Raw genomic sequence first — 12,630 nt, forward strand, 5'->3', positions numbered from 1 at the left:
CACATTGAAGCGAAGCCCCTGCCCTTTCCAGACACAGCAGTTGGATTGATCTTTTTGGAAAAATTGCAGCATATTAGACAGATATTTTAGCCTGGAATGCAATCAGATGTCACCCTGTAATCCACATCTACATTTCAAAGTCTGAACATCTCGAAATCCCATAAAGATGTACGAGTTGCTACCCTCCCCTTTCATTGTGTAGTTATGTCCCCCTTCCTGGCCACTTCCTGGTAAACATGTCCCCCATCCTGATATATATTTCCTACATTCTGGTATATTTGTCCCCATCATGGCCCCATCCTGGCAAATATACCCTATCCCAGCATATTCCCCATCCTGGTAAATGTACCCAATCCTGGTAAATGTACCCCATCATTGTAAATGTATCCCATCCTGGCATGTTCCCCCATGCTGTCAAATGACCCCATCCTGGTAAATGTACCTCATCCAGGCATGTTCCCTTATCCTGGTAAATGTACCCCATCCTGCTAAATGTTCCTCATCCTGGCATTTTCATGTTCCCCCCATCCTTTCATGTTTCCCCCCCATTCTGGTAAATGTATTCCCCATACTGGTAAATGTACCCCTTCCTGGCATGTTTCCCTTCCTGCTAAATGTACCCCATCCTTGCATGTTTCCCCCCCATCCCTGCAGACATTTGCCCCGTGCTCTCCATGTTTGCCCCGTGCTCTGGCTGTTTGCCCCGTATGCCCCGTGCTCTGTATGCCCCGTGCTCTGGCTGTTTGCCCTGTATGTCCCGTGCTCTGTTTATATACCCCGTGATCCCATGTTTGCCCCGTGCTGGCACTGTCCCCCCACACCTTGGCACAGCCGTACACAGCTTAAAAATAAAAAAAAATAAAACTCACCTTCTAGCAGCAGCTCCACCGCGCGGCCACAAGGCGCCGTCTACTGAGTGACGCTCCTCCGTCTCCTAGGCAACAGGCCTGCGGCTCAGGAGAGGAGGAGTGTCAGAGGGAGGAGAGATGTCTCCTCTGCTAAACACCACGTTGAACTGCCGACGAGATCACATCGGCAGTTCAATGTGGCTCAGTGTGGCGACAGCGCGCGTGCCAACACAAAGGGCTCTGCGTGCCCAATGTGGCACGCGTGCCATAGGTTCGCCATCACTGGCCTAGGCTGAGGTTGGCCCACAGAGATATAGGCCCACTTCAGCCTCCTACGACAGTAAGCAAAAAACTGGCATAGATCCGCCTCCGGCTCAGGGTGTACACTGCTAGGGAGGAGCTAACTTTTTTTATGTCTACTTCGTGTCAGCCTTCTAGTCACAGCAGCATACACCCATGGTCCTGTGTCCCCCAATGAAAGCGATAGAGAAATGATTTTTATTTTAAAAGCACGTTTTTTTCTGGCACGTGTTTCACGGACCACACCACTGCGTGGTCCGTGGGGCATCAGTGATGCCAGAAAAAAATGGACATGTCTCCGTGCAGCAATCACGGACACGGGTGCACACCGCATGGAGACACGTGCAGTGAAAAATCACTGATGTGTGAGCAGACCCATTCATTATAATGGGTCTGCGTATGTCAGTGATTCTGGTACGTTTAAAAAAAAAAAAAGCACAAACGTACCAGAATCACTGACGTGTGAAAGGGGCCTAAGTCAGTAAAAAGTAGTTAGAAGTGTTCAAATCAAGAAATTGATAAGGGTGCCCATACTTTTGCACCGGTCAAATTTTGTTTAAATGCGGATTGCACATTTTCTGTTCGTACAATAAACCTCATTTCAATCCAGAAATATTACTGAGTCCATCAGTTATTAGATATATGAAACTGAAATAGCTGTTGCGAAAACCCATATTGTTATAAAGAAAAAAGGTTAACATTAATAGGGGTGCCCAAACTGTTTCATATGACTGTCTCACAAAAGTTAACCATAAGACATCAAAATACAAAAGTTAGAAAATTGAGAAATTAGAATTTTTATATATTTTCATAACCAAATCATAGACCAAAATTAAGCACTAATATGAGGTACAATGTGTTATGGAAGAAGAAAATCTCAGAATCACTGGAATATATTCCAGAGCTATGACCTCAAAGTAGCAATGGTTAGAATTGAAAAAATGAGCCTGGTAAGGAAGGTCAAAACAGACTTTGGGTAAATAAGTTAAGAATAAACGATCATGCACAGGAGCGTTTCACTAGTTAAAAAAAAAAACGCAAGCGTGCGGCTGTAACTGCTCCTGCAGCTGCTCATTCTTCTTCCGGGGCTGCTCATTAGACTCATGTATCTTCACTACTTCCCCCGCCCACCTTTGTCTGATTGGGTGCAGTCAGACAGCGCCCCCAGCCTGTGTGACAGCCTAACGCTTCCAATCACAGACCCGGTAGGTGAATCTATAGCGTACAGTAAAAATAAATTTTAAAATTGGCGTAGGGTCCCCCCCCCTATGATACCCAGCACAGAAAGCATGGTACAGGCTACAGCTCTCAGTCATGCGCTCATCTTGGCTGTGTATCAAAATAGGAGGAACCGCATGTGGCTTTTTATTATTTAAATATAAAATAACAGCGTGTGATCCCCCCAGTTTTGATACCCAGCCAAGATCAAGCCCTCCAGTTAGGGTCTGGTATTCTCAGCCTCGGGAAACCCATGCTTATTATGGCACCCCAGCCTAAAAATAGCAGCCTGCAGATGCCCAGGATTGCCACATCCATTAGATGCAACAATCCAAGCACTTTGCCACCGCACCAGGGCAATTGGGAATCTCCGGGTAATGGGTGTAATAAGGGATTCATGTCAGCTCACAGCTGCCACAAAACCCTATAGTATTGTGAGGCGTCTGAGACGCCCCCATCCCTTATCTCTAAGTAAAAAGAAATAAAACAAAACCAAAAAAAGCCTTTATTTGAATAAAATCCAAAAAAAAAAAAAAAAAAAAGCACCCTCTTTCATCACTTGAACCCCATAACACTCCTGCAGGTCCAACGACTATTCCAGCTCGGCAACATCTGAAACACAGTGAACATACATGACCGCACGCTGTAAACTCAGCAGAGATTGAGCAACGATCAGTGGTGAAGTCACTCAGTTTAGCCACATCTGGAGGTTCCACGGTCCTCCACCACCTGTAACTGCAAGTAACTTGAACTCAAGTGACATCACCTGATTTCATTAATGCCCCCTGAGGAGAGGTTACCTGCGGTTACAAGTGGAGGAGGATGGGAACCTCCGATTGTGGCTGCGGCTAACCTGAGTGACGTCGCTGCTCACTGAAGTCTCTGCATGAACCTCACAGCAAACGGTCATGTTCTATGACCACTCTGTGTGAATTCAGATGTACCATAGCTGGAATAGTCATGGGATAGTCATGGGATTGCGTGTGGATTAAGTCGGACCTGGGTATTTTTGAGGTTAATTAAGTGATATTTAGCTACTGGATGTCAATTCACTGACAAGATACACTGTATAGCAAAGTGAAGGTAGAAAAAAACGCCTAAAATATAGCTTTTAATATTTTCAAGAATAAAAAGGTCAATCTATGACCTGTGGTAAAATGGACAAAGACAATAACATAGAAACACTCCTGAAGCCAATAGTTCGTTCACAGAGACCCTATATGCCGGATCAACTGGCTTTTAAAAGGAGTGTTTCTATGTTATTGTCTTTGTCCATTTTACCACAGGTCATAGATTGACCTTTTTATTCTTGAAAATATTAAAAGCTATATTTTAGGCGTTTTTTCTACCTTCACTTTGCTATACAGTGTTAATAAAATGATGAAAGAAGGGTTTTTTGCATTCTATTTATTTCAAATAGAGGCTTGTGTGTGTGTGTGTGTGTGTGTGTTTTATTTCTTTTACTTACAGAATAGTGATGGGGAGGGTCTCATATTTCCCATTACTAATCTAGGGCTTAATGACAGCTGTGAGCTAACATTAACCCATTATTACTCCGACTGCCACCACACAAGGGCAATCGGGAAGAGCTGGCTAAAGTGCTGGGATGGTCACATCTAAATCGATGCGACAATCCTGGGCATCTGCAGGATGATCTTTTTAGGATGGGGGGGGGGTCCCTCAATAAGCATGGATCTCCCCAGCCCCCAGCAGTCTGGCTTTTTCTTGGCTGGGTATCAAAATTGGTGTGGTGGGGGGGGGGGGGGGAGAACTGCGCACCATTTTTTATAATTTTTTTTATTTTACTTTATACACAGCCAAGATAAGCTTACGGCTGGGGGCTGCAGCCATATGCTTTATCTGTGCTGGGTATCATAATATGGGGGAACCCTACTTCAATTTTACTGTATGATATAGACCTGCCCACCGGCGACTGAGTGGAAGTGTCAGACATGCAGTCACTCGGTGGGCGCACAGAAAATCTCAATTCTCAGACTTTCCTGGGCAGTCAAAAGTTAGAACTTTCTGACGACAAAACTGCACCAAAAAACGCAACATGCGCAAGTAGCCTGAGATACAGTGTCAGTGGAAAAAAAATCTGTCATCTGCACTGCCTCATTGAATAAGCTGGGTCTGTGTGAAATCAGATAAAAAAAAAATTGGATTGCACACGTCTGATTTATACGGTGGTCTGAACAAGCTTTAAGGCTCCTGACTGTGGCAGGAGAACATATCGCACACACTAATTGTTAAACCTGAAGAGATAAATGATCGTAGATTATATAGGACATGGTTTATTACTGAAGGTTCATGTTTTTGAGGAAGTGAGATCCATTAAGGTTCAATATAAAAATATTCAGGTTTATTAATAAACGTACATCATTCAGATCTTAGCCAATGAGAAATGTTCAAAGTACCAAGCAAAACAAAAAGTGATTCTATTAAATTATACAACACTGTACAAAGAAAGCACTTTAAATAACCAAAGCAAAAATATACACAAATTATAGATAGCTTTAGAAAAGAAATTCACATCAGTTATTATAAAGCTTTTATTTTATTTTTTTTGGAGGTCACCCTCAAAAAGTCTACTCTTTAAACCTAGCAAGTGTCGGCATAAGGATGACGTACCAGCTTCTCGTGAGCATTAATAAACACAGGTACAGCCTCAATATGCCGGGGAGCAACCGTGGAGTTGTATATTCAAGTTTTGAAGAGTAAAACATCCAACAGATAGTGGTACAGTATAGAATGGGGACAGTGGGAGGCAGAAGAACATTCTTGAAAATGATTTGGGGTAAGGTTTACACAAATGGAGGCAAGGTTTTAATTTATAACTATACCAAAAAAAAAAACAAAATATAGTTTCACTCCAAACACCATTGTAATTGCCTGCTGGAGCGTGGGGTCAGGTTCCCTTTAACATGAGAGCTTATAGGTAACAAGTCACAGGGGAAACCTTCAACATACATTGCAAACAGTACAAATTGATTCTGACCATGATATTATATGAAAAGATCAAACCTATGGAGCCAATTCTTAGTATTTTGCAAAGTTTCAAATTTTTGCACACCCGTGGTGGAAACGTTCTGTGACTTGCCATTTTGTATCAGTTTCATAATATTTTTGACAAGTGGGCAAAAATGTACTCCAGCCCATGATACCCCTTGATTAAGGCCGGGGCCACATGGGGATCTACTGCAATCCTCGCATGACACTCGGGTCATGCTGGCAGTACAGCAGGAGTCGAGTGTCATGCTAGTGTCACTGCAACTGAGGTCTGATTATGCGATCGGACCTCAGCTGCGGGAGGGCGGGCCGGTTCTGAGGAGGGGCGGGCCGGCACTGAGGTGGGGCGGGCCGGCGCTGCAGAGGGGAGGGATTTATCTCCCTCTCTCCGTTGCCGGCTATTGCCATTCTCGCCCTGCACTCGCGGTACACCGGTGTACCACGAGTACAGTGCGATTTTATTCTCACCCCACAGACTTGAATGGGTGCGAGAATCTAGGATCGCATTGCACCCGCAGCATGCTCCGATTGTTTTCTCGGTCCGATTAGGGCTGAGAAAATAATCGCTCATGGGTGCAGACACACAGGCTAATATTGGTCCGAGTGGAATACCATGTTTTATCGCATCCCACTCACTCCGATTTTCACACCGTGGGTTGTAGGCCTAAAAGTCAGCATCTTATTCTAGTAGACTATAAATCAACTCTGATACAAACTGCTTGTCTTGTTGAATTCATTGCCAATTTAGTGTATCAGAAAATAAAATCCAATTTAAATAAGTCTTTGGGCTTTTATATTTTAGTGAGTACAGGAGCAGATCCTAAATTCAGGTTAAGTTAATACTTTATCTGAAAACCTACAAGTAGATAGCGGCGTCCATGGTCCTTTCCTCCACCCCAAGGACACAACAATCCCATCCTATTGCATCTTCTACATATGTTCTTGTGGGCAGTAGCACAAATGGCACATCAGTAATAAGTAATGCAATATAGGACTCTGTTCACACTTCCATTGTGAGAAACAGAAAACCTGAATTGAAGTCCAAAATGGGTCACACCATTTGATGCAAAACAAGCGGAAAGGTCTTTTTGACCTATGCATTACTGCTGTAAGCAGAAGGAACCCCAATTGTTATTATAGAGTTCGTATGGGTTCCATTATGTATTGTGTTTTCCCAAAAATAAGCCCTGGCAAGATTTTTTTTACCCTTTTTGACTATGCTTAAAATATAAGTCCTACTCCAAATATAATCCCTAGTTGCGGATGATCCATACTAATAGAATCCTGAAATAGACCTTGTGCAGCCCTTTCAGGATATGTAAGTTTTATTGTTGTTTGTTGTCCTGTTGGGTTGCTGTAAGCCCTGGAAGTTTATAGTCACATGCCGGCTAGTTAATGGAATGAATAATCACCCCTCTTCCCGACTTTATCCAGCCCACCCCTCTGCAAGTTTCAGTGGTTGGAACTTGTGTTAATGGCAAGCCTAGCAGCAGAAAACACGGTGACAAGCTGGGGTCAGAAGAGCCGCCGGCCAATGCGGTCATTGCACTGCAATCCTCGGGCAGTAATACAACTGAATGAGACTCACTGACACCCGACACAGATGAATGGGCAGGGAAGGGGGGAAATATTCAATTTTTCATTAAGAAAAGTTTCAATTACTGACACCGGCAGATTGGTCGGTTGTACTACAGGCGTGGAAAGGGGTGAATATTAATTGTTCACTAACGGCCAACCCAATCACTGCCACCAATACAAAATATAAGACATCCCTAAGAAAATAAGCATTAGCACATCTTTTGAAGGCTAAAATAATATAAAAGACACTGTCTGATTTTTGGGGGAAACACATTGGTCTTGAAAACGGAAGAAATAGAACATATTGAAGATTTTTTTTTTTAAAAAACAATCAAATAATGGAACCTAGACAAACCCCATAATAATCACTGGGGCCCCTCTGCTCCTGCTTACATCACTAGTGCACAAGGTTTTAAAAGTAAAAGACAAATGGAAGTGTGAACGTCGCTTAACATCATACTGTCACTAAACCAAAAATAACCCTTGCATGTAATGAACCCACAGCTAGGGGCTCATTCAGAAGTCCGCTTTTCTCATACAATTGCTATGCCCATTTTTTTTCATGGATAGCACTCATACCTATGATATTCCATGGGATACTTCACATGTCCAATTTTTTCAGGAATGAGTACTCCATACAAAAGTACAGAGGCTTGTCCAATATTGATCAGAGTGTTGGATCAAACTTGCCAAAGCAAGTGTCAGTCCGGAAAAAAAAAAAAAGCGGAATGCCCTCGAATGCTAGCTTTGTGTGGTATGATGTTTTATGAATTGTTTGATAGAAGTTTGAAAAACTTTTTTTTTCCCCTCCAAGAAAATCTGATGAAACTGAGGGTAAATCCTGACACACTGACCAAACTGTGCTAAGACCAATTTTCTTGTACAAGAAAATTCACTGACGTGTGTATGAGCCTAAATGCATACAATTTTGCCATATAGCATTTAGCTCCAATATACTCTGTTGAGTAACTGCAAACACTTTAAGCCGGGTTCACACAAGCGTATTCAAAGAAATAGTCATTTTATCCAGAAACCTAGGACATTTTTTTCTAATTTGTCAACTGTGTAATCTGTTTTTTTTTTCCTCTGTAAGCAGCATCTATTAAAAGTTTACAAGACTATTTATCATTTGTTATGTTAAAGAATTGTAATGTGTCCGTAAAGAAGGGAATTTTGTTACTTACCGTAAATTCCTTTTCTTCTAGCTCTTATTGGGAGACCCAGACGATTGGGGTATAGCTACTGCCCTCTGGAGGCCACACAAAGCACTACACTAAAAAGTGCAAGGCCCCTCCCCTTCTGGCTATACCCCCCCGTGGTATCACGGGTTCTCCAGTTTTAGTGCCAAAGCAAGAAGGAGGAAAGCCAATAACTGGTTTAAACAAATTAACTCCGAGTAACATCGGAGAACTGAAAAACCGTTCAACATGAACAACATGTGTACCCGCAAACAACAAAAAAATCCCGAAGGACAACAGGGCGGGTGCTGGGTCTCCCAATAAGAGCTAGAAGAAAAGGAATTTACGGTAAGTAACAAAATTCCCTTCTTCGGCGCTCTATTGGGAGACCCAGACGATTGGGACGTCCAAAAGCTGTCCCTGGGTGGGTAAAGAAATACCTCATGTTAGAGCTGCAAGACAGCCCTCCCCTATGGGGAAGCCACTGCCGCCTGCAGGACTCTTCTACCTAGGCTGGCGTCCGCCGAAGCATAGGTATGCACCTGATAATGTTTGGTGAAAGTGTGTAGACTCGACCAGGTAGCTGCCTGGCACACCTGTTGAGCCGTAGCCTGGTGTCGTAATGCCCAGGACGCACCTACGGCTCTGGTAGAATGGGCCTTCAGCCCTGAAGGAACCGGAAGCCCCGCAGAACGGTAGTCTTCAAGAATTGGTTCTTTGATCCATCGAGCCATGGTGGCTTTAGAAGCCTGCAACTCCTTGCGCGTACCAGCGACAAGGACAAAAAAATGCATCAGAGCGGCGCATGGGCGCCGTGCGGGAAATGTAGATTCTGAGTGCTCTCACCAGATCTAACAACTGTAAATCCTTTTCATACCGGAGAACCGGATGAGAACAAAAGGAAGGTAAGGATATATCCTGATTAAGAAGAAACGCGGATACAACCTTAGGGAGAAACTCCTGAAAAGGGCGCAGCACTACCTTGTCCTGGTGGAACACTAGGAAGTGAGCCTTGAATGACAGAGCTGCCAGCTCAGACACTCGCCGAAGCGACGTGATCGCAACCAGAAAGGCCACTTTCTGTGACAGGCGCGAAAGGGAAACTTCCGTCAGAGGCTCGAAGGGCGGCTTCTGGAGAGCAACTAGTACCCTGTTCAGATCCCATGGATCTAACGGCCGCTTGTACGGGGGCACAATATGACAAACCCCCTGTAGTCACGTGCGCACCTTAGGAAGACGTGCTAGATGCTTCTGAAAAGAACACGGATAGCGCCGAGACTTGCCCTTAAAGGGAGCCGAGCGACCAACCTCTTTCCCAACCAGATTGCAGGAGGGAAGGCAAAGTAGGCAATGCCGATGGCCAGGGAGACACTCCCTGAGCAGAACACTAAGATAAGAATATCTTCCACGAGTCGTGGTAGATCTTGGCAGACCGCGGCTGGCTAGCCCGTCTCATGGTGGCAATGACGTAGTGCTCACGGTCGACCGACTGTGAGATGCCACAGATCTCGGTACCACGACCTCCCCGGCCAGTCTGGGGCGACGAGGATGGTGTGGCAGCAATCGGTAGCTGGAACTGCGACCAATCCAGAGCCAAGGCGCCTGTCGCCAGAGCTCTTTGATCGTAAGACCGCGTCATGAAAATCGGACCCTTGTTGTTGCCGAGAAGCCATGACGTCGACATCCGTTACAGATTTCTTGAAAACCAACGGGTGCAGAGCCCATTCCCCTGCGTCCACGCCCTGGCGACTGAGGAAGTCTGCTTCCTAGTGTTGCACGCCCGGGATGTGAACAGCTGATATGGTGTATGCTCTGTCTTCTACCCTTAGCAGAATCCGCCGGACTTCTTGGGAGGCTTGCCGACTGCGTAGTCCGCCTTGGTGGTTGGTGTATGCCACCGCTGTGGATAGTTCGACTGAATTCGGATCTATTTGCATTCCAGCCACTGCAGGAAGGCTTGCAGTGCAAGATACACTGCCCAGAGCTCTAGACCACTGAGTTGAAGAGTGGACTCCTCCGAAGACGGTCTTTGACCGTCTGGAAAAAGGGGGACGTTCCTGTCTAGGGACATCGACTTCCCTCCCCTAAGTGAAGAATGTGGTATTGAGGCGGACGCAGATGAAAAAGGCTCGCCTCTGGATGAGGCGCCTCCTTGATGTGAAAACTCTCCAGGAGATGCCAGCGATTGGGTTCAACCTTGAAAAGTTGAAGACCCCCCCGAAACTCTGGGAAGGGTCCAGCGCTATGTCCAGGTTGTGTTGGCATGCTTCTAAAGGAGAGTGCCTTGACCAGTAGATCGCTCAAGTAAGGGATCACAGAGTGACCGTGAGAGCGCGGGACTGCTCCCTCCGCTGCCATGAACTTGGTGAAAACCCGTGGGGCTGTCGCCAGCCGAAGGGTAGGGCTACGAAACGAAATATTCTCGTCTTTAATAACGAATCGTAGCCAACGCCGGTGCCTCGGAGTAATCGGCACGTGGAGATAAACATCTTGATGTCTATTGATGCTAGGAAAACTCCTTGAGACAGAGATGCAATGACGGAGCGGAGTGATGCCATCCGGAACCGCCTGGTTTTCACGTGCTTGTTAAGCAGTTTAAATTCCAGAACGGGACGGAAGGAGCCGTCCCATTTTGGCACCACGACCAGGTCGGAGAAAAAAACGTATCTGGTTCCTGAAGAGGAACAGGGATTGCCGCTCTTTCTGCCTGCAGAAGAGCCTCGGCTCGGTCGGTGAGGTAGTTTGAAACAAACTGACTCACTCACAGGCCCTTGACCTGCGGTAGGTAAATGTCGCTAAAGCGGGGGAGTCTGCCCCCCCGCGGTTGCGGAGTGAGAGGGCTGAAAATTATGAGGAAAACGCTTTGGTAGCGGTTCGTCCGGCTGCCTTCCCCGGGCGTGATTGAGCCCGCTAGGAATCTATGCCCTTCTGGGCCTTTTGAGTCGTCTTGGACAGTTGAATGATTGCATTCAACCCTTACCAACAGACTATCACTAGATAAAGGCAACTTGGTAAGCACTTCGTTGGAAGCAGCCTCTGTTCCAATCTCTCACTACTAGGCTCTGCGTAAAAACACGGAGTTGGCGGATGCCACTAACGTCCGGCTCGTAGAGTCTCGGACAGCAATAACAGCATGATTCGCCATGCCGACATTGCGAGTTAAAGACGCTGCTGGGACCGAGAGTACCTATGACAGCGACCCCCTGCGCAATACCAGCTGAAATAGCTTGGAGTGCCTTCACGGCTGCGACTGCCGGAGCAACCGACCTGCCGATAGCTTCATAGACAGATTGCAACCAGAGGCCTATCTGCTTGTCAATGGCATTTTGAAGTGAAGTCCCATCCACCACTACAACTATAGATCTAGCTGCAAGCATGGAGATTGGGGGATCCACATTTGGATACTGGGTCTAGCCTTGACCACGTCAGGGGGGAGAGACACGTGTCTCATTAATACGGTCGGAGAACGCTGATCGTGATAAGCGTGTCGTTTCTGGACTGCGTCTCTGGAGTCAGAGGACTAGAAAAGTACTCAATATACGCTTGAGATACTGAAATAGAGATTTCTCTTGCTGTGAAGCTGACCCCTCCACTGGAGGAGTTGAGGGAGAAATACCCAACCTTCTATTGATGGACGCAATAAGATTATTCACTATAGCGTCACCATCCGGTGTATCCGGATTGAGAGCGGTCTCAGGATCAGAGTCCTGAACAGCTACGTCTGCTTCATCGTACAGAAAGTACTCCAGCTGGGACCTTGACCAGTGATGGAGTCGAGTGCTATTCCCAGCGAGCCCACTTAGGCCATCTGGGACTGTCGACCGTGTCGGATGCCTGCTCTCTGGGATGCCTGGAATCACTGTGGCGCCTTGAGATGCTCCAAATCAGGGCGGCCAGGGTCATTGCAACGATATTGCCCACGGTCTGCGTGGGGTGCAAAGTCTGTAAGATGTCAGTCATAGTCACAGACAATATATCAGCGGGAAAACTGCAACTTCGTCCCTGTCTCTGGACAGGGATCACAGGTGGTTCTTTTGGCCACATATAGCAGAGACCCCGGTTGAGCAATTGCCCGCACTGGGGGTCCTGGAACCGTATCACATGCAGTACAAGCAGCATAGAAAGCCCGTGCATTGGCAACTTTTCTTTTTCTGCTGTTATTGTCTAGCTATCTAAGAGCCTAGCCGAGGATAGCGACCGTACAGTGAATAGTCATACAAGCATGAAGTACAAATAAACACTTCAGTACATGTAGTACACGCAGCATTGAAAACTTGTGGCTTGGCACATTTGCTCTTCTGCTGCTGTTGTCTATTTATCTAGGAGCATGAGACAAGGATAGCGACATACAGTGAATGTATAGCATACAAGCATGATAGTAAACACTGCAGCCCATGCAATCCAGGCAGCATTGAAAGCTTGCGCGTTAGCACCCTAGCCTTTCTGCTGCCGTTGTCTATTTATCCAGGAACATTAGCCAAGGATAACGACATACAGTG

This window comes from Anomaloglossus baeobatrachus, unplaced genomic scaffold (genome assembly GCF_048569485.1).
Source record: "Anomaloglossus baeobatrachus isolate aAnoBae1 unplaced genomic scaffold, aAnoBae1.hap1 Scaffold_3095, whole genome shotgun sequence".
Lineage (NCBI taxonomy): Eukaryota > Metazoa > Chordata > Amphibia > Anura > Aromobatidae > Anomaloglossus > Anomaloglossus baeobatrachus.